Source organism: Anabrus simplex, chromosome 10 (genome assembly GCF_040414725.1).
Source record: "Anabrus simplex isolate iqAnaSimp1 chromosome 10, ASM4041472v1, whole genome shotgun sequence".
NCBI lineage: Eukaryota > Metazoa > Arthropoda > Insecta > Orthoptera > Tettigoniidae > Anabrus > Anabrus simplex.
In genome coordinates this window covers 95,937,621-95,962,398 of record NC_090274.1, presented here as the reverse complement: position 1 = coordinate 95,962,398, position 24,778 = coordinate 95,937,621, and positions in this window count along the sequence as shown.

Sequence of the window (24,778 nt, the reverse complement as noted above, 5' to 3'; positions counted from 1 at the left end):
CATTGCGTGCGTACCTACCGATTGACGTCCGAAACGGGGGAGGAGCTTACGGTCAGCTGTTTCCAATATGGCGGCGAGATAGTGACGGGAAGTAAACACGACAGTGATCGGGTGTGCGTCTGTAGGATTTATTAAGTATTCAAAATGTCTTTGGTGTCGTATGCGCAACTGTTGAGAGTTGTCGGAGATTTCACGCGTCCATTGGTGGAAGGGAAAGAAATATTCAAGCGTAATTACTTGATATGTGTAGGTAAAAAGTTTGAAACCGAAGATGAAACTGGTGTTGTAGCGTTGTGTTTACAATCATCCCACATCGATTCAAAACCGCACAAAGTTAATGTTGTCTTGAACAAGGGGGTGAAAATGTGAAGTGCAACTGTATATATAAAGCGGGTTTGTCAGAGAAATGTTACCGTTGACACGCTGGTTCACCTTAACAGTTAAGCTACTGTAATTTTCCACTATTAGAGGTTATGGAGTAATTTCTTGTTGATTTGTTCCATGCCAAAGCCTTAGCCACGTGACGGGGGAGTTACCTGTTTTGTAAACTGTAATCTTGGGGAAGAAATAAAATAATAATTCTACTAAGTAAATGTTGTAAAGCAAATAAATCCTAGGCTTTATACAGGCTTGTGTTGGAACAGCCCACATTAACTTAATGTTCTTCCATTTTTACCATCAGCACAAAATTTAGAACTTAGAACCGACAATAATAAGTATAAAAATTATAACTACCTACAGAATATGCAGACCAAAGTTGGAAAATTATAATTTAAGAGTACTATAACCTCTACAGTCACAGCTGTTTGGGGTTGAAGAATACTTGGTTTGTCCAATTCTACCAAATAATTAGGTTATGGCTTCTAATTTAAGATGACCGGGCGAGTTGGCCGTGCGGTTAGGATCGTGAAGCTGTGAGCTCGCATCCGGGAGATAGTGGGTTCGAACCCCACTGTCGGCAGCCCTGAAGGTGGTTTTCTGTGGTTTCCCATTTTCACACCGGGCAAATGCTGGGGCTGTACCTTAATTAAGGCCACGGCCGCTTCCTTCCCATTCCTAGACCTTTCCTTTCCCATCGTCGCCATAAGACCTATCTGTGTCGGTGTGACGTAAAACAAATAGCAAAAAAGTTAATTTATGATGGAAAAATACTACATATTTTCTTTCATTGTTAGAAGTATGTTACAGGGAATTTAAATGCAGCGCTTAATTACTACCAGTTAAAGATATTACTCACATGTAGATAGTTAATTTACTGTCTGCTGCTACACATATGAAGAAGTTTACAAAGAGCGGATTACATTCTATGTGCGGCACAGAAGTATTAGGCTACAAGTTTATCAGTATTTTTGATGTAGCTAAATCTTTGTGAATACAAATTAGAGACAATACCGATACCTACGCTGTGGAAAGAAGTCGTCTTCACAAGAATGCAGACTGCACACTGTCATATATCGCGTAACGCGTTTTCCAATTGACAGCGCGGAAACCCATCCTTCTCTCTGAACCTTTTGTACAGGAAAGTAGTGAACAGATTTCGCATCCGTTTTATACGATTTACAACCGTATACAGAGCAGTACCTCCTCAAATTTGACAATTTTCTTTCTGTTTCCATCACGACGTCAATGCTTCGCCATGTAAATAAATCTCACCAGTCACTATGTTGCAGCTTCAAAATTCTACCGCGTGGCTGCGCCATCCAACTTTTCTGACGTCAATAGACGGGAGACGAATGGGAATCAGAAGCGTACACCACCAAATACCAATATGCTCATAGGCTGTCTAACATACAAGTTGGCCGTTACGGTTCCTTAATGTTGTCAATCTTGTGTTTCTAGTTTCTACATGTAGATTGTCAATCCATTAATCAATCACTACTGATCGGCAGTTAGGACAGTCTTCCAGGTGGCAGATTCCCTATCTGTTGTTTTCCTATACTTTTCTTAAATGATTGCAAAGAAATTTGAAATTTATTGAACATCTCACTTGGTAAGATATTCCAATCCCTCACTCCGTTTGCTATAAAGGAATATTTGCCCCAATTTGTCCTCTTGAATTCCAACTTTATCTTTCATACATTTAAAGACACCTATCTAAGTTATTCGTCTACTAACGTCATTCTACGCCATCTCTTCACTGACACCTCGGAACATACCACAAAATTGAGCAGTTCGTCTCATTTCTCCCTTATCTGCCCAGCCCAAAATTTGCAACATTGTAAATCATGATTGATAAAATCATTCTGCCATAGTTGCCATTTTTTGATACGGCGTAACCCCAACAGTCGATATCATGTCGCTATTATAATTGATGGTCCTTGAAAAACTTATTTCTTTGATGAACCTTAACTTCCTTCCATCTGATACCAGACTTACAAACCATAGCTAGCGGTATCGCATAGTTGCGTATCGGAAGCCTGTGTGTTACATTTATCTGACACTGCTTGCTGCACCCAGTGAGGTGATGGCATCATCAATATGTCCATCTTACACTTGACGAATGCAGTTGAAGTACGTTCTAAATCACTGGCGTCAGCATTTATTTCTGCTCAGTCAGCATCCGATGCCATTGATCCTATGGCGTCATGACCACGTGACCGTGACATCACGAGCACCTGGCCTTGTTTGCAAACAAAAGCACGTGCTTTGACAGTTGTCATCTTGACAGACCCTAACCCCACTTTTTAGGACTAGAGAACGTCCATAATCTCACTGCTGACATCTTAACAGGTCCTGACCTAACGCTTTTGTGAACATGTAAACGTGTCTCACCTCACTGCTGCCATCTTGACTACGTTGGACGCGGAATTTGAACAGCTGTCAAGATGACAGCTAACATCTTGACAAGTCCTAAACACGTGCACTTGTTTGGCGTGAAATTTTGATCGTGCATAACCTCACTGCTGCTCTCCTTTCTGGACAAGAGAACGTCGCTAACCTCACTGCTGCCATCATGACAGATCCTAACCTTGTGCACTTGTTTGGCACGGATTTTGAACAAGTGCCCTTCGCGACATCCCCCTTCCCCGACACTAACATAGAGGGGCCTAACATCAGAGGATTATAGTTTCAAGGCTAGCTGCCATTCTCGACATACACCCTTCCCGACACCATCTTGGAGGGGCCTATGAGGTCAGCTCATCACATTACGTCTCCATCCGACAGTAACGAACAAGTCTAAACATGTATAACCATCACGACGTGATCTTATGCTTAAGGCTTTACGTCCCCTCATCCGACAGAATGTCTCCGACTGGACAAAGCATGTGCGATACTAAGATTATTCTGCTGATAACATGCAGCGATGACGTCGACATGGTTATGCATGTTTAGACTTGTTCGTTATCAACGTCACTCTCTAGTAAACTCAAGCCTTTGTAGATAATCTGAGTGTGAATTTTTCTTTAGTCTCTGAGATACTGTGATAGAAAGTAGAGCACTTTACTCCATAATGACAAGAACATTAATAGTTGATGTACAAGGCTTCACACAAACGGCAACAAATTTGTGTTTAAGGAGGTGGCTGTGTTGGATTGCACTGTGTTGTGGGCGCCAATTTAGTATTTAGCCCAACTTTCCCTTCCTGTTTGGAAACAGATGAAGACAAGAAACAGACTCAATGGATTTCAAACATTAGGTCTGAAATGGGAAGAAAAAGGAACACCTTATCTCTTTCTGTCTTTGATCATGAACGCTTATTTGTCAAGAACAGATCTTGTTTCTTAAAGGGTTGTGAAGAGGAGGAATGGTTGCGTGAGTATCTACCACCAACGTGTGAAATTATCGACATCCATGAATCAGGATGTCCGCCATTTGAAACTCTTTACAAGGAGCATAGTGGGGAAACAATTAAATAGTCTTCACGACTTGTGTGCATGCTCTTTCATTGGTTGTGTTGCAGTGCATTTCGGGAGGTGAACAACATATGTACATTGCAGTGTCGAAATAACGTCAGTGTGAAAGAAACATTTGTAGAGTAAAGACATCATGTCATTTCTATCCGATACTAAGTGTAGCCCAGTTGAAAAAGTAATCGTAAATGTTATGCATGCAAAAAGAAACTAAACACTTTTACTGAAGAAGAGTTGAATGCCTTACCACAGGCATTTCGGTTAATATAGTTGCGAATGCTGTAAGGAAGATCTGGGATACGGTGCCTTGTGAGTGGACTCAAGACCCTGTTTTGTCAGACCTTCAAACGTGTAGTTTACATCATGAACAAGTGAGTTCTGAGCCACACCCAGCACGCACAAAATCCTACTCACCGTACATGATATAACATCATTATCTAAAAACAGAGGCCCGGATCGAGACTGGGAAAGGCCACAAGCCACAAGCCTTGAGCTGGAGATGAGCGCCTCGGCAGAGAAACACCAAGAGACTGATTATCAAACCAAATACCAAGAAATTCGACAAATAACAAGGAAACATTTATTGTATCAATAAAGTGAAAATGGAGAAATTAAATGAATTTGAAAATTGGGTAAGATAATCAGTACCAAAATTATACATAAGTAATTCCCCTTATTCAGAGATGTAACAGCAGTGTCACTGTGACGGTATACCATCATTCAGAACCCAATTATATTACAATCAGTTGAACCGCTTATAAGCGTGCGGTTGCGTTAAGATTATCCCCACGCTAACACGACGCAATCCACACAGTTCATTAAAAGGTGGTCTAATTTTCCAACAGTTATTAATTTCACCTACTCAACTTATCTCAACTCCCGTATATCACACTTCTCTCATTTTATCTCTCTTATTTGTACAACAATCCGCCACCCTCCGCCCAAATAAAACTATACTCCTACGCATCAAAGAGCAGACTAAAGGAAATAATTACTCGTAGAACCTCCGAAGTAGATTTAAAAGGAGGACGAACACGAACTAAAAAAATGATGGTAAGGGCCAAAAGCATGCGCAGTGCATACATCAAAGAAAGATAAAAAATGTCCGCCGGACACGATACAAGAGGCTAAGATAGGTGCAAAGAGAGTTCTAAATCGCTGTCTTCTTCTTCTTTTCCTGCCGCTTTTCCCACACCTGTGGGGTCGCGGGTGCGAACTGCGTCGCACATGTGGATCTGGCCCTGTTTTACGGCCGGATGTCCTTCCTGACGCCAACCCTCTATGGAGGGATGTAAGCACTATTGGGTGTTCCTGTGGTGGTTGGTAGTGTAGTATGTTGTCTGAATATGATGAGGAGAGTGTTGGGACGGACATATACACCCAGTCCCCGAGCCAGAAGAATTAATCAGAAGCGATTAAAATCCCGACCCGGCCGGGAATCGAACCCGGGACCCTATGAACCGAAGGCCAGTACGCTGACCATTTGGCCAACGAGTCGGACAGAGTTCTAAATCGCTGTGCCAGCACTATTTTTGAAACATCAGCACTGGAGGTCATTGACCCGGGGAGACCACGTGCTGTTGTTTGTAAACAAAGCCACGTGTTTTGACAGCTATCAGCTGCCGTCCTTAAACAAGGGGGCATCAATAACCACAGTGCTCCCATATTTACGTCGCTAAACCTCGTGGCTGCCACCTTATTCACGTGGGTGCGCGAAATTTGAATCCCTCCTTCTTTTTTGACAGCTGTCTAGCTGACAGCTGCCACCTTTAAACGTGAGAACATCGCTAACATCGCTGCTGGCATCTTGATGGGCCAAAAAGCTCATAGCTGCCACCTTGTGCACGTGGTGGCGGGCAATTTGAAATCACGTGATTTTTTGACAGCTGTCATCTTTTAACTACGTGGGCATGGAATTTAAACAAACATAGCTAACTTCAGTGCTACTATGTTAACAAACCCAAACCTTACTGCTGCCACCTTATGCATGTCGTGTGGCGGGCAATTAAAAAAACTACATGTATTTCTGACATCTGTCAACATAACAGCCGCTATCTTTAACCACATGCAATTGTTGTGAACATGACTTTCTTGAGTGCTGCTATCTTGACGGAGCTAAACCTTATTGCTACTACCTTATGGCGCGGAATTTAAATTGATCTTAACGGGACAGCCACGCCGCGGGAACACAGCTAGGGAGTCTAACGACAAGCAAGCTTCCCTTCTCAACCTCCTACATCTGACTATATTTCCACAGATGCACAATCATAGAAAAAGTAATAATAGGAAACGGGTAGAACGTGGTGCCTACAGGCATAGAGACAGGATCAAGGGAACAAACCCTCCATTTCTTGATAAACAACCTGAGTAACCGATTGCGTTTTTAGAATGAAATAGCTTGCTTTTGCAAAATGTCATGTGAGAGCTGAATGGAGGTTGGAGTGGACATCCGCCGTGTTTTCCGATTAAAGCCTGTCTCTGTGACAGTGATGGCCATGTGTCGATTAAAAGGAGGTCAGGTGAGCGCCTGCAATCCACCTGTCTGTGGCTTCGACACACTGTACTTTCACCGGGCGTTCTGTTCTGGGGAGCAATTTTCTATGACAGCAGGAGCACTCTGGTGGTTATCCAACGCACCCTGACTGAAGCTGTATACGTCCGTCCATCTGGTGATTCGACCCGTTGTTCTGACACACAGGACCTGCATTCCCTGGGTGTTTTACAACAGGATAATGGACGCCGCCATGCTGGTGTTGTAACCCAACGTGCTCTACAAGGTGTCGAGATGTTGCCTTAGCCGCTGGATTCCACCCATCTGCCTCCAATCGAGCACTTATGGGACATCACTGGACGACAACTCCAGCGTCATCCATAACCGGCAATATCCGTCCCTGAATTGATCGACCAAGTGCAAAAGGCATGGAACTCCAACCCAAAAGCTGACACCCAGCACGTGTACGACACAATGCATGCACATTTGCATGTCTGCATTCAAGTGTCAGGCGATTACACCAATTATTAATGGACCAGCATGGCATATTTGCGATGGATTTTCTCGCGCGAATATTTTGGACAAGGATATAATTACATATTTCTTTATTATCGAACCACTTACCCTGCGCAAGGAAATGGCGACCAGTGCTTAGTAGCGTGTGTTTCAGTCTCCAGGTTTATCAGTGATTTGAAGGTGTAAGATCGGCATTTACGTGTGGAACTTTCAACTAAGTGATAAGTAAAACTACCGTGCTACAAACAGCCAGTTCAAAGTGTATCACAAGTAATTAAGAACATAATCCTTCTTGTAAACAGCCATGCCAGGAAAAGGAAAGGTAGTAACAACGGACAGCCCAGTGAAGCGCGCCCTACAGGAAGCTCTGAGAGACAAGGAAACACTCGCCACGCTAGCAAACATCACACAAGGCCAGGTAGCCAGGGCCGTTATAGACCAACTTAAAGCTACGATAGATTTTAATAAGAAAGTAATCGAGGAGATGAGGGAAGCGCTCGAAGCCAGAGACAAGACAATATATATCAGACCTCAGGGAACAGCTCGAAACTAAAACCGATGGTCTCGAACAATATCAGCGGCGGCAATCACTGCGTGTGTTCGGGGTGCGGGAATCGAGTGGTGAGGACACGGACAAAATAGTCATTGAGCTAGCTGACAGTATTGGAGTACATTTAACGCACGAGGACATAGACAGAAGTCACAGGGTAGGCAAGATGAGTACAGACAAGCCGCGTCCGGTAATAGTGAAGTTCGTGTCGTACCGCAAACGGAACGAACTATTCAAATCTAAAAAGAAACTGAAAGGAACGGGCAAAACAATTGGAGAAGACCTCACGTCAATCAGGATGAAACTGTTGCAAGAAGCGATCACTAGATTTTCTGTGTCCAATTGTTGGACAATAGACGGTACGATTATTGTGAAACACAATGGTGTGAAATATCGTGTGTCAAGCCGAGCGGAATTGGAGAGGATCAAATAAACCGACAGACTGAAACTAACATGACACTACACATTTTACAGTTTTAACTAACTTAGACACTAGACTTTTAATTACTAGACTATAATTACTATTCAAACTATTACTTTTAGATTATATCTTCATTAGATTTACATATAATAACTAGGCAAGATAGCGTACAGGTTGGCAACTCAAAGCGAGAGAGCTGAACATGCTTCTATTATCGGCAAGGTTACTGGTGGTCAGCTGAGCGGAATCTCCGCTCCCATACCTACCCAGTTCCCTAATACTAATCCGCTTACAAATGCTTTTAACAACTTTCCAAATTCCTTACAGGTAGTACATGCTAACGTTCAAAGTCTAATTCCTCATTTCCACGAACTCTGTAACATTATTGCTAATGTCAACCCTCACATCGTCATGAACGGGGAAACCTGGATGAAACCGTGGTTGTCAGATTCTCTTGTCCACCTCGAAAATTATACCTTGATCCGAACTGATCGCACAGGTAAAGCCGGCGGCGGAGTAGCTATGTATATTAGGAACGACCTAATTATAAAGTAATTTACAAAACAACTAGTGAATACTGCGCAAGGCCCGAGTTCATGTTCATTGAAATTGAGGCTTTAGGTGTAAAGTTTTATTGCTATGGGCTTTACGTCGCACCGACACAGATAGGTCTTATGGCGACGATGGGATAGGATTGGCCTAGGAGTTGGAAGGAAGCGGCCGTGGCCTTAATTAAGGTACAGCCCCAGCATTTGCCTGGTGTGAAAATGGGAAACCACGGAAAACCATCTTCAGGGCTGCCGATAGTGGGATTCGAACCTACAAGTGTAATGGCTGCTAGCTGCTAGTCGCGCGCAAACTTTCTCTCGCAAAAATTGTAAATTGCAGGTGATATAGTGCTTGAAGTGATAAAGAATTACATTCGTGCTGAAGTTCAACGTGCTTGAAGTGATAAAGACGTTATTACATTCGTGCTGAAGTTCAACGTGTGCAGCTAACTACAGTAAACTATCAGTGTTCTACTACTAGGTTGTCATAATGGCTCCTAAGAAGCTTCCCCAAGCCAGCCCGCCGCATGGCGCCAGCATACAAGAACTCGTTAAGCAGGCCGTAGCCGTAGCCGTAGCCGTAGCCGAACAGTTACAGCCCCTAATGTTGCAGCTCCAGGAACTAAGAGCGGAATACAAGGAAAGTGTCAAACTATTACAAGATCAGCTTCAGGCTAAGGACAAGGAACTTGTAAAAATCAAAAGCGACTTTAAAAACAAGCAAGATGAACTGGAGCAATACCAGCGCCGGCAAAGTATCCGTATTTTCGGCATTCCGGAAAAGGAAGGAGAAGATCCCGATGTCATCGCAATAAGCATCGCAAGAGATCTTGGTGTCGACCTTGACCTTCGGGACATTGACAGGAGCCATCGCATTGGAAGACGACTGGGTGCGAAGCCACGACCTCTGATAGTGAAATTCGTTTCCTACCGTAAGCGGAGTGAAATCTTCCACAAGAAAAGAGGCCTTAAGGGAACGGCGGTCACAATAAGAGAGGATCTGACTGCAACAAGACTCGCAGTCCTCAAGGAGGCAATTTCGAGGTTCGGTGTACGCCAGGTATGGAGCATTGATGGAGTAATCAATATAAAAATAGGATCAAATAAGTTTAAAGTGTGCACTATGGAACTGTTAAATGAACTAAAGTGATATGCGGGAGAAATGATCACAACATTTCGTTACTTTCTATTGTAGTTTAATTTTAGAGTTAACCTTGTAGCATACCGTAATTTTTAACTTTAACTCTCTATTAGAACGTAATTAGTAATATAGCTTACTTTTGCTTGCCGTAGTGGTAGACTGGTGTTAGTAGCGGTAGACTGGGTTCAGTGCCTTATTTTGGTCGTGTTTATTTCCACTTACATTATTGACACATTGCTATTATCGTATTGATCGCTGTAAATTGTTATTTCCATTTCATTCCCATTATTGTCATAATCATCTCCAACATAACGGAGAACAACGTAATTTACAGTCCCCCTGATAACGAACTTGAGACAAACGAACAGGCTCCCCTCTTCCTTGCAAACATTCCTCAAAACCTTTCACTTACTCCACCCTCCCCCAATGGCGCTGGAACCAGCTGTGCAGGCAACATACACCTATTGTCATCTGAGCTTTCTTGCCATTCCCAGTCGACAAGGGACATCATTAACCACCAGTTTTCTCCGTACAGTAATGCTTTAAAGATTTGCCACATAAACGCTCAAAGCCTCCTTGCGGAGGCGCGAATGGACGAAAAAAAGCCCTATTTATGCCTCCCAGTTTCCACGCAATATTAATCTCTGAATCTTGGTTAAAACCACATCACGCAATAGAAAGACTGCAGCTGGCGGGTTATACATTTCTTAGATCCGACAGATTAAATAAGCCCTCCGGGGGTACCGCTGCGTATGTTATGACCAGCTTACGCCCTAAAATAATCTGTAGGTCTCCAGGTCCGTACGAGCGAAAACCTGAGTTCATGTTCCTGGAAATAACTGTGAGTGAAGTTAAATGTCTTCTGGGTGTAGTATATAAGCCACCGAAAGCGGGTTTTTTATGCGATCTAGAGAATCAAATACAAGATTTAGTAACTGATTACTCAAATATAATTATAATGGGCGACTTTAACATAAACCTTCTTGAACCTAACTCTCCTCAGACAACCCAACTTTTAACTTCATTTAAAGCTTGCAATTTAACGTTTCTCCCTCTCAGCGCTACACATCACACAGACACATCACACACCTTAATTGATCTCATTGCCACTAACCAACCTGAATTAGTTCTTCATCACGGTCAAATTAGTGTCCCGGGTATATCGCGACATGATGCTATATTTATGGCCTATTCTATAAAAAGTCCCAAGTTCAAATCGAAAATAATTTCATATAGAGATCTACGAAGAATTGATAAGATTAAACTTTTACAAGACGCAGTTGCAGTGCCATGGCATGACATATTTAAACTTAAAAACATAAATGACAAAGTGACTCTGTTCAATCAACATATGACTGAACTGTATGATAGACACGCCCCTGAAAAGAAGGCTCGAGTTACGCGGAAGCCAGCTCCCTGGCTCTCAGATGAGATCAGAGCACTAATGGCTGAACGCGATGCTACTTATAGACGAGTTAAGAAACATTGCACTCCTGACAATCTACTGAACTATAAGAGACTGAGAAACGCTACGACCCAACAGATTAGAAATGCGAAACTACGACACGCCCACAGTTTAATTCAACCAAATGTTTCAACAGCTGTGTTGTGGAAATCCATAAAGAGCTTTGGAATTACCAAAGGACGAGACGATGACGAAATAAATATACCCTTGGAAAAACTGAACGATCATTTTTCATCTAACTGCACATTAAATGCAGCGCTGAAACAGGAAGTTCTAGATGGGAATTATGCAAAGACGCGAACAGATAGAGAAAACTTCTACTTCCGTCCAGCAACCCACTCACAAGTCAGGTTTGCTATAAATCGGATAACATCAACGGCAAAAGGAAATGACAGGATAGGAATAGAGATGATAAAAATTATTTTGGATGTGATATTACCTGCACTAATTAACATATTTAACTCTTCCCTTGTAGACAGCACATTTCCCGAAATATGGAAAGCGGGCATTATACGTCCTCTAAAAAGAGTAGCTTCCCCTTCTGAACCATCTGACTACAGAGCCATCTGCATACTTTCTGCTTTATCCAAAGCGCTAGAGTTCATCGCTCATAGACAAATAACAGACTACATGACGACTTACAACTTATTTGACCCACTACAATCTGGTTTTCGTCAAGCACACAGTACTACAACGGCACTACTGAAGGTCACAGAAGACATCCGAGAAGCTATGGACAACAAGAAGTGACAGTTTTAATACTCCTAGATTTGAGCAAAGCTTTTGACTCTGTTGACATTGACATTTTGCTCTCGAAATTGTATTCCCTCCATTTCTCGGACAGCGCCCTCCTTTGGTTGCATTCCTACCTGCATGGCCGTCGGCAGTGTGTTACAGATAGAATAAACAAATCAACTTGGCGGTCTGTGCAGTGTGGTGTGCCCCAAGGGTCAGTGTTAGGACCCCTTCTTTTTTCTATTTACATTAATGATGTCTCCCAAAACCTAACGCATTGCAAATACCATATTTATGCTGATGATGTACAAATGTACCTCCATACATCTCCAAATCTAATACTTTCGGCCATAGACAAAATAAATCAGGATCTAACATCATTTTCTTCTTGGTCTTTGAGATGTGGGCTTAGGTTAAACCCAGCTAAAACGCAAGCCATCATCCTTGGATACCCAAAACTACTCACGAAGGTCAATCGACCAGAGATTCCATCTATAAGGTTGTGTAATACTAACATACCATTCACGTCATCAGTAAAAGTCCTAGGCATTACTTTCGATGATGACATGTCATGGAAAACGCATATCACGAACATCACCCAGAAAATATTCTCTGCATTGCACACGCTGCGCGGGTATAAATACTTATTTCCTGAAAAACTCAAAAAAATGTTGGTAGAAAGTCTGGTTTTCCCTCATTTCGACTATTGTGACGCAATTTATAGAGACGCTCGAGGCAAGTTATTGAGCAGATTACAACGTGGTCAAAATGCTTGTGTGAGATACGTCTGTAACCTACGGTACTATGACCACGTAACTCCTTCATATAACCATCTATCTTGGCCCCGACTAGAGATCCGTCGCACTGTGCATTCCCTATGCCATCTCCATAAAATCCTTCATTCTTCACAACCATTATACCTTACTTCATATTTCAAATACTTATCCTCTTATCACAGTCTTAACACCAGATCCACTAATAATTCCATCCTTGCTTTACCTACCCACAGAACTGCCATCTATGATAAATCATTCACAGTAATTGCCTGCCGTGAGTGGAACCTCCTTCCCGAAAATATCAGGGGGTTAAGCGCTATTCACACTTTCAAGGAAGCACTTTGGAGACATTTTATGCACCAGTAAGGATCATCTGTAAACTTGATGCTGCTACTTACAACCATTCTATTGTTATGGATGTCCTGGTAGAGAGTCTAAAATTTTTATCCGATTTGTCTTTAAAATCAAATGTTATGTACTGCCTTTTTTTTTACATGTAGGATATTAGTTTTAAGAATTTATCCCTTTTTATATCTGATTTATTTAATCTTAATTTAATCTTAACTTAATCTTAATTTATTAATTTAATCTTAATTCATTTCATCTTAATGTAATCTCACCATTCTTGTATTATTATTAATTTAATTTGTATTAGATTTAGTTATTGTAATACAATGCAATATATGTATATTTCAGTTCCTGGTTAGATGGAAGAGAAGGCCTGAAGGCCTTAATCTTGCCAGGTAAAATAAAACATTACTAAACTAAACTAAACCTACTATCTCCCGGATGCAAGCTCACAGCCGCGCGCCTCTACGCGCACGGCCAACTCGCCCGGTTTAGGTGTAAAGTGCTTACTGAGTGTTGTGTATCGCCCACCAAAGATTGGATACATCACCGACCTTGAAGACATCTTACTTGACCTCCTACCCAGGTATGAGCATGTCTTATTACTAGGAGACCTCAATACTGACATCCTTAACGACAAAATGACTGAGACTAAACAACTAATCAACATATTTAAATCTTGTAACATGACGATTTTGCCACTTAAACCAACACATCACACAGCCACGTCACATACATTACTGGACTTAATTGTGACGAATAACCCTGACAGAGTACTGACCCACGGGCAAATGTCTGCTTGCGGACTATCCAATCACGACTTAATTTATTTAGCTTATTCACTTAAATGCCCCAAGTACAGACTTAAATTAATTACATTCCGAGATCTAAAACGTATAAATAACGAAGCCCTATTAGAAGACCCTGCAAACATACCTTGGCATAATGTCCATATTTTAGATAATATAGATGATAAAGTGGAGTTCTTAAACACACAACTGCTAGCTCTTCTTAATAAACACGCGCCAAAACGCACTGCTCGTGTAACACGCCCTGCGGCTCCATGGATGACGCAGGAAATACGAGACTTAATGACAGAGAGAGACAAAGCTTTCAGAAAATTTAAAACTAGCCAAATACCAAACGATTTTGACCTGTACAAGACCCTTCGTAACAGAACCACACAGGCCGTAAGGAATGCTAAAATAAGACACTCACAGAACATTTTGCTAACCCGAAACACGACAACAATCTGGAAAACCGTTAAGAAAATGGGCATAGGCGGAAATAAAATACATACTGCTGACGTTAAAATATCACTGGATGATTTAAACCAATACTTTACTACAAGACCCGTTAACATTGACGAGACAACAAAAGAACAGACGATTAACAAAATTCTACACAATTGCAATACTAACAACGGAGGAGAACAGTTATATTTTTCCCTCGTAACTCCTACAGAAGTGAGACAAATTGCACGATCAATAAAGACAACTGCGACAGGATGTGACGAGATTGTTCCACAGTTACTGTTAAAAACTCTAGACGTAATCCTACCAACTCTAACCCACATCATAAATACCTCACTGATAACCGGTATATTCCCTTCCCTTTGGAAATATGCAATTGTTCGCCCACTCCCCAAGACCAACAATCCCGTGGAACCCAAAGACTTTCGATCCATTTGTATTTTACCATTTCTGTCCAAAATTTTGGAGAAAATAGTTCACAGACAAATAACCACATATTTAAATAACAATATGCTTCTTGACAAATACCAGTCTGGTTTTAGAAGCAATCATAGCACAACTACTGCACTGCGTAAAGTTACAAACGACATAGGAGTAGCTATGGATAAGGGAGAAGTTACTGTTTTAACTCTTCTAGACCTTAGTAAGGCCTTCGACTGCGTTGACACGGACATACTAATAGCAAAATTACGTGCTCTTAATTTCTCACAAAGCACACTATCCTGGATGTATTCCTATCTCTCTGATCGCCGGCAGTGTGTATCTACGGGTGAAAATTTCTCTTCATGGCAATCTGTAGAGACTGGAATACAACAGGGGTCAGTGCTAGCGCCACTCCTATTTTCGATCTTCATTTCAGGACTAACACAAGTAATTAAACATTGTCATTATCATGTGTACGCAGATGACATACAGATATATACACATGCACATCCTCGTGACTTACCGACTGCAATAAATAATATGAACGACGACCTAGGAAGAATATGTAGGTGGACCGATGACCATGCACTAAAAATCAATGCCCAAAAATCGCAGTGTATTCTTTTAGTTACCCAAAAACCCACGCACGACTCACAGACATCCATACCCACTCAGTAACATTAAGAGGCACTCAATTACAATTCAAAGACACAGTTAAAAACTTAGGGATGATAATGGATAAAAACGTTAATTGGAACGATCATGTAACAGGTATATGTCAGCGAGTGTTTTATTCCTTACATTCCCTTAAAAAACTCAGAGATTTACTCCCCCAAAATGTAAGAAAACTGCTTATCCAAAGTATGGTAATGCCAATATTCGACTACTGTGACGTAGTATACAGTAACCTGAATGCCTTACTTTCCAACAAGCTCCAAAAGGCACATAACGCATGCGTTCGATTTATTTCAGATATACCAAGGTTTAGCCATATTTCTCCCACATTTTCTAGGCTTTCATGACTACGCTTAAGAGAGCGACGAAATTTACACACTCTTTCCCTGCTACATCGTATACTGAACCTTAACACACCTGAATATCTTGCCACACAATTCCATTACCTAGCATCACCTTCTAGTATTCCTACCAGATCGTCATCCACCGCAGTACTAAGCATTCCCATTCACCGCTCAACTGGCTACAGTAGATCATTTATAGTCGCCGCCAGCCGAATTTGGAATTCCCTACCTGCTGAAATTAGGAGCGTGTCAAACCACCTCCGCTTTAAGAAACTCTGTCAAACCTGGTTAATGGATAATAATAATTTCTTATAACATAGTAGGATTAGATCATAGCTAAGTATTACATTAATTAAAACATTTAATTGCTACCTTAAGATATTAAACAGTAGATAATTTAGTGTATATTTAACTCTTCATGTAGGTGTATGTATGGTCGGACAGAATAGCAGGCTTCATAGCCTGAGTCCCGCCATATAAAACAAGACAATAAATAAATAAATAAAAAAATACTATGAAGAGGCAGGAGACGTTCGTTTGTTTGCGGATGTCAAAGTATTGTCAGCATATTATCATCAGTTCTGCAGGGCAGACTAACATTAATGATCAAGACCACATCGGTTGATCTGAGTATGTAGCAAAGATGCATGTTTGATAAGACTGAACGTGACAGATTTGATGGAAGAGTAAAATAGCCGAGCAGCAGTGCCAAACTGAGTCAGTTGGTTTGAGAGACCCGCCGTCGTGTGCTTGTCCGAAGTATGAATGATTTTTAACACCACATTATCTCAAGTAAGTCATTTCTCAAAGCCAACAACGTGCACAATAATAGAAAATTATACGAGTAGAACGTGCTGCCTACATGCACAGAAACAGGATGAAGGGAGACAACGTCTCCACGTCTTGATAAACAAGCTGAATAACCGATTACGTTTACAGAATGAACTCTCTTGCTGTTTGCGGAATGTATTAAGTTTGAAACACACACACTATAATCTGCATCAAACAACTTACTGTATTAGCGTATTTAGACAATCGTGCTCTGTGTACTGTCTGCAAAGAAGTAAATCTCTCTTCATGAGGAACTTTATCCTCCAATGAAAGGTAGAGGTACGTGCTGAAACAGGTACGAAATTACAATTTCCAAATCAAAAATGTCTGAACGTTAGGGTAATTATTTTAAAAATAGATATGTTCTCTAAATACATCACGACTGGAGGAAAGCTCTTGTAGACAGCCTTCTTTTCCGAACAGCCATTTACCCAAATATATTGTACCGGTTACGAGCGGAACAAGCCTTTTTTTAAAATATTAATTATATTCCATCTGCACGCGAGACATTCAGAGCGAACTTGGTTTGTTTACGCTTGGAGAAGCGAACAGGCGAGCTAGCGACTGCTGGGTGTGTGACGTAGATGCAGGGACACGATAGACCACCCACCTGACTCCACGAGTAGCCTGCCTGACCTGGTATGTTCTGAATACGAACATCACCCTCGTCGCGAACATTCGATGGAAAAAATTAAAACTTCTATAATAATAATCGCAGCGATTCGAGCGATACATCGTTTTGAAGAAGATAATATAAACGTCTCAAATTTTGAATCTCAAGCAAATCCGTCGAGGGATTCTCGAGATAATCAGCTTCAAAAATGTCACGCTATCTGATGACGTAGGAGCCCAACCTGATTATAAGCCGAGCTCACTTGACCCAGATCAGACAGTCATAATTGGGAGTCCAGCCTGACTCTTCACGCGGCAATGTTATTGTTCGTCGAAGTGCTGACCGAGTCTATCTTCGAATTGTTCAAAGTTTTCGTGTTGGACTTAAACTCTGACAGTCGAGTTGAACTTATAATTTGTACGCGTGTTAAACTCTAATTTGTAACAAAGTCTTTATAATGGACATAAAGCCTATCAGCCGTATTTGAACATAGAAATTTTGCGTATGTTGAAAATTAAATGATACACAAAGTCTTTGTAGTGGACTTGAATCATGTCAGTCGGGTTGAACTTTGAATCTGTGCGCGTATTAGGACTCTGATTGTGACGAGTCGTGTATTGGCCTTTGGTGCTAACAGTCGAGTTGAACATACAATCTGTGCGCGTATAGAAACTTCCCGATATAACTTACTTTTATTCTTGTGGAACTTGGTTTATTACCACGTTGTCTGTGTATAACTTAGTCTCTGAACCAAATTTATTGATTTCAATGTGACACTACCGTGATATTCCTTTTAAAATCTCAGTCAGCAGAACTTAGTCTCTGAACACATCATTAATTTCAGTGTGACACTATCACGTAATACTATTAACTGTGACATTTCTTAAAAATCTCAGTCAGCATAATTTTGTTAATAGACAAGAGTATTTATGAAAGTGTTCGAACTTTCCCATGAATATTAATGCAAGGGATTAACATGATAAAAGTATAATCGTGTGCTACGACAAAGGGTGTTTCACTTTGAATTGAAACTGTATTTTTTATCCAAGTCAAACAGAACTGTGTGAAAAGTATTTGTGTGTGACTGACTGTATTTGATAAACTATCGAACAGTCGCCTATTTTATTTTTTGTCAAGTGCGCCTAACAACGAACTGTGCTTTTCATTTCAACCTTATTTCTTCGTCAAATTGTTCATTATTATTGCACGACTGAGCAGCAGTGTCCTCGATAAACTCTAGAGCATTCATACATTTCTTTCAAATTCAAGTGCTATTTTAGTTAGTGGAAAATCACCATGAATTGTGCCAAGTGGGTGAGCAATTTTCAGTTTCATTATTTCTATTTATGAACTGTGCTTTATTTTCTTCCAATCTCGGTGCTACCCGCATCTTCATGCTTAGTGAACTTATAAATTCTGCCTGCAAGATTAAGAGTGAATTCAACTGCATATCACAACCATATTAAATTAAACAGTGCTGTTAAACCAAAGTGTCAGGGGACAGTGTAATTGTGGACACTCATGTAAGTTATGTGACGAGTGATTACCCCGTAAGAACGTCGGAGAGCGTCCAGAACGTCGAAAGTTCGAGACTCAAACCCATATCAAACCGACCTTGGTGTTCGGGCCTTATCTCAACGTAATATTGGCAACTTGCAGAACGTGTTCCAGTTCAGCCTGGAGAACGGGGAGCACGGGTCATCAAAGGCATTGTTGAAGACAGCAACTATCAACAGTAAGGTGATGTGCACTTCAAAATGCATTTTCTGAATAAAACTCTATTCTTAAATCTATTTTAAAATTTTCTTGTAGATAGGACCCTGCCTCCTGTACCAATCCCTAGCTAGAAACTACCTGAGATCAACTCCGTGCTAACTTTAAAATTAATTCATAAAGTCGGCCATTTTACTGGTACAATATAAATAACTGAATTTGCAACAATTACTGCTGGAAAGGGAATAATTTAACAACTAATACCAACAGATTCAAAACGAGACTTAAAATTCTAGCACACAGGGAAAATATCACGCTGGGAATTACTTTCCAGACAGCACTAATTGCATACTTATTTCTCAGTGTAAAAGCTGCAAAGTGGCCGAATGAAACATGCAGTGGCAGATTTTTATCCAAGATGAAAAGAACGAGCTCGTGTTCTTTCCTCCGATATCTGATTACATTATCGGCTTGAATGTTAAACATGGCACTGAAGCTTCTGTATGAGAGAAATTATGAATCCTACGTTCTGCCGGGTAATCAAATCTCCTCGCACAAGATTGCAAGAATAAAGTTTATATTTATAAGTAGAGTCGCCAGCAGTTAGGATATGATCTGTTGGGTTTGCAGGTTTGGAACCTCAACTCTGGGCTCCGGGGTCAAACACAATTTGTCCGTGTAAAATAATTTAAAAATATCATTGACTTTACGTCACACTAACTACTTTCAGAGACACCGAGTTGCAAGAATTAACTCCCACAATACTTTTTGGTGCCAGTAAATCTACCGACACAAGGTTGACGTATTTGAACTCCTTCAAATACCAACGGGATGACCCAGGACCGAACCTACCAAGTAGGATTCAGAAGGCTAGCACCATAACACTCTGAGGCATTAAGCCGGGCAAAATATTTAATAGCGTTGAAAGGAAAATACATACGTTTATTCATCTTCTCATTGCATTATTGGCTGTCATAGTGGGATGGAGTGATCTGTTTTGTTGCTACCTGAAATGTTTGAATTAAAACAAACTCGCAGTGATGGATTGGTAATCAACAACAACAGCTCAAATATACCCTAAACTAAATAGTAAAGCTTAATAAATACAAAGTACTGTAGATACTATGTCCCTTATGCGAGAAAGTCAGACAAAAATCCTAATTAAAAAACAACCTCTGAATAATATCATAGCCAATGTTGAGTTTTAGATTAGGTGCACCAGAATGAACCACGTAGTCTAATCAGCATCGGTGAGGATCGAGTCAAAACAGAATGCTCTCTCATTTGAAGATTCCTCGTGTGGCAACACATTCGCTGACTGTGAATATTCATAACTTTACTACAAAATATCGAAGGTTCAATTACTCGTCCTCTGTTTATCATCACTTGACAGCATGCCTGAACATTCTAGGTTAACTGAGACTTGGGTGTTCTATGAGGAGTGTAGTGAACTCGGGAGTGCCCTCCAGAATATTGGCAAGTAGGAGAAGTATCTCGACAAAGTACACTTATATTTCATTCTTACGGACCTCGCACACACGGCCTCCGAATTCATAGCTGTGTCACAGTAATCGTCTCTATCATGGTGAGGAATTACGACTTATAACTATACATGTAGGTACATTATCAGAGGAAATCTGCTGTGTTAACAGCAAGATAAATGAAATTTATGAAAGTAAAACTTCCATTACCGTAATTTTAGAGTTTGTGTTTTCATTGACCACATTGCACAACACTAAAAAATTTGTCATCTCCGGTGTCGTGTTATTTTTTATCTACTTTATCAATTATGTTAATTATAACACCAGATATTTCCAGCCGCATTATAGGTTATGGAAAAGTTTCCATAATCGAACTTCGTCATACATATTTTCTGAACTCATGGGTTGTACCTTTTTAAAGGCAACTGAATATTCAGAAGATAATGAATAAATGGTTTGCATGATATTACTGTAATGTTCTGCGTAATTCAAGTCAGCTTTAACTCAAGTGCCTCATGTAGTAAGTACCCGTTGAGCAGGAAGATGAGGACGCTGCGCAATTTTCGTACATTTTGATAATTTCGTTTCATCTTTCATGTCATCTTTAAATTTGGCCATCATATTTCCACAACAAACATGTATATGTTTCCACGTATTATTGATACGCCTGGGATTGAACTCAGGTAATGTACAATTGTAATGGCAGCTAAATCACCAGCACTCAATTAACAACTTGTGAGATTTAACTAGTATGTTCTGCCTATTACAACTTAGCTTTAAACCAAGTGCCTCATCTTGTAACTATACGATGAGGTGGTACCTTGCATCGTTGTATCAGAGCCCCACACCACGCGGACAATTCAATACGGGTGCCCTTACTATTCACCAAGAGACAATATCGTCAGATTTATAGAAGTTTAATTAATTTATTGAACCCTATGAGACAAGGACCCCTGAACCTAATACGGAATGCTTTTATCGCGCCGATTACGTTTATCAGTCCGTGAACCAATAGTCCACAACGAGGGAAGGCTCCGTTTCTCAAGCGAGGCAGACAAGGAGCTGGGTGCGTCAATCTCCACTGTGTCAGAGAGAGACGCGCAAGCGAGGCAGTCACAGAAATTAAATAATGCAAGCTTGTTCAATTTGTTCGGGGAAATATAATTGCCAATTGTAAGGGGGGAAATATGAGATGCTACAACGTTCGAAAACCTAACAAACTGATTCCTATCCAGCACAGGCACCGGATATGGGCAAAATAAAAAGGCAAAACAGTCAGGATATAATTACGGTGGCTGAGAACGAAAGAGTTACAACTCAAAAAATTAATTTTTGAGAATTTTCTGTCAATGTTTACAATATGCCGACCTATACAACACCCGAAATTGTAACAACATCTAATGCATTCATTTTAGCAAGCACTTCAAACAGTTGTCATTGTTCTGAAATTCGTCACGTTTCTTAATTCACATTATAACAACCACGTAATCTTCACGTACCCACCCATTTCCATAAAAAGAATGTAACACGTCAAATTTTGAGGGGAATGATGTAAACTGCTAAAACTCTAAACTCTTCTCTTGAAAATCATAGATTTTGAATTGTGATTATTTCGTTCTGGCCCATCGAATAATGCAGCCATGCCCAATGATTGTTTAATTCATCATTCTGGTAGAAGCTATGAAATTACAGTGAACCATATAATGGAGTTTTAATTATTCTACTCGACCCATGAACAGTTTAGTATCTCCGCGTAATGCAATTACGAGATTTGGATCCGTCGAGTTGACTGAGAGTTACTAAATGTCACCTCTTTCTGTGTTGGCATGCAGAACTCATCCGTGCTATTATATATGCACTTGTCTCAGTGGCAGACTGTATGCTGATGCCAACTTGCGGTATCTTATGAAACTGAGTCGATTGTCAACTCATGAGAACAAACAATGCCTCGTGCCTGGGTTGTGTTTCATTTGTCGAGTTGAAGAAGGAAGCTTGACACGTACTACTGCGAGTGCAGCTAATTATTCTGGAAATAAGGTAAAGAGAAATGATGATGTGGGACTTCGATCCTGGTTAAGTCAATCGCCAACTTGGCGTGAAGCCTATCAAATTGGATTTTTAATTTAAATAACCTCGCCGACAACTGTAAGTAGCTATGGCTTATAATCTGTATTTCTTCGAGACCGGAGTAACCATTCGACTCAAACTAGGAAAGATACTACGGAAGTACAACATGAACTAGTCTGGCTTCATGAATGTTAAAGGGTTACCGTTTATTCAAATTACAAGAAATCTGGACTTAGAAGTTATATGATGAAGCACAGGTCGTATCATTATTGATATTTGATATGGGGCTTATATGAAATTGTAAGGTGATATTTACTTCAAGATAACTTCCGAGGCTTTCTGTGGTACTTTTCGCTGACGTTTAGTAGCTCCGAACAGCTATTTTAAAATATATGTAACTCATGATCTGGTGGTTCATGTGTATTTCTCCTTAATGAATCAAATTATTTGACTAGGTTCTGTTTGTCTCTCGACCACCTAGATCGTGCGTAATATGCTAAAGTGAAGGCATTTTCTAATGACTACTGAAGTTGTTTCATGGATGCCATTTTTGGTGTGTCACGCGACTGTTTACCATGGTAACTTAGAGTAAACGTTTGGTGGGCGTATGCCCTGTTGATTTGACATTTGAGTGTCGGGTTCGTTGTTGAAGGTGACATTTGAAGTTCACCGTGTGTTATCACGATTGATTCTTCTGGTGTACAGACGTGTGGTTTGATTTGGCTGGTTGTATTTTAATTTTCCTACTGTTCAAGCAGTTTTGGGAATTTAAACTTATGTGATTATTCATTATTACTTCGCGGATTTTGCCTCTACACATTTCTTTAGATTTTACCCACCTCTCCATGGTTATTTAACCTTTGTATCCGCCTGTATCGTAGTGTCATTTTAATTTTAGGTTACTCTGGTAGTCGTTGGGAATTGCTTTGACTTTCATTGCCTAATCATCGTTTCTTATAGTCAATCATGGTTATTTTTTTAAGGTTACTTACTAAAGAATTTATTTCTTGATATTTTTGAAGGGATCCTATTTTTCATAATAATGAATTATATTTGAATCCTAATTTCCTTATTGTTCATACTAATTGATTTCAAGGATTTAGATAATAATTACATTACTTTCTTATTTTCAATTATTCGTTGTTGTCGGAGTTTGAGGTAACTTACTTTAATTAAAGAATTCTCTTATTGGAATAAGTCTTGTTATTTCAGTCAGAATAATATTAATAAGTTAAAATATACCTCGCGTTCCGCTCGACGTCGTGGGTCCAGTCTTCTACACCATGCGACGACTTTACTTGGGATCATGAGTTGGTAAGTCTTTCTGAAATATTTTATTTATTTATTTATTTATTCACGAAGCACAAGATACAGCTACACTGAGCAAATTTCACTTGCACTGTCAACAGACTATTAACAAACGTAAACTTTCATAATAAAATATAACAAACATAACAAAATATAACAAGATCAGGTACACAACCTACTAATAACTGTCCAAATCGAAAACCATGAGAATGTCCACGTTCATAGCCAAGTCGTCGTGGGTCAAGAGGGCGGTATCATCCCTTCACATCAACTTATCTTTAAGATACTATTTACACACCTCTCGAATACACTTTAATTTGATGCTATATCAAGCTCTTGTCTCCTATTAATATTGTTAAAGAGTGTTGGGAGGCGGATTAGGAAAGATCGTTGAAGTATTGAGTGCTGAGTGTGGGGAATGTGGAGAATGTCTTTGGTTCTGGTGGAGCGGGAAGGAACGCGGAGAGAGAAGAGTGAGACAAGATGTTCCGAGCGGTAATGTCCATTTAAGATCTCGTTGAGGAAACTCAGGTCAGCTACCTGTCGCCTGATGTGCAGCGGTGACTCATTAATTGCCATTAATACCTGCTGCGTAGACAGATTTCTGAGCTTGGGGTTTCTGTTCCTTACAATTGCAACAAAGAAGGACACTGCTCTGTCTAAATACTTAGTATTGGAGGGGGCGGCTGCTGTCCAAATCGGAGAGCAGTAGCTTAAGAGAGGTTGAACGATCGTGATGAAGAAGTGACGAAGAGCAATGGGGTCAGAAATTTCTATGAAGCGATAGAGAATGCCCAGTAATTTCATAGCCTTGTTTGTATGTTTCTATATGGGTCTTAAATTGTAATTTTGTATCGAATATTACACCTAGGTCACGCTGTTGCGTAACCACGGTGATGGGCTTGTCGAGTAGGTAATATGATGTCGGTAGAGGAGATTTACGTAGTGTTAAGGTCATGTGGCTGTATTTTTGTGGATTGGGGATAAGTTTCCAAGTACGGCACCAGTTCGAGAGGGCATTAAGTGAGGACTGTAGCAAAGCTGCATCTGCTGGATTCCTGATCTCCCTAAATATCTTGCAGTCGCCAGCAAAGAGTAGGGTATTCACTATTTCGTTGAGTTCGGACGGCAGATCGTCCATGAACAAAGAAAACAACAAGGGGCCAAGAGTACTGCCTTGTGGGACAGCGGAGGTGACTGGTAACCATGAGGATGAAGTGCCTGATAT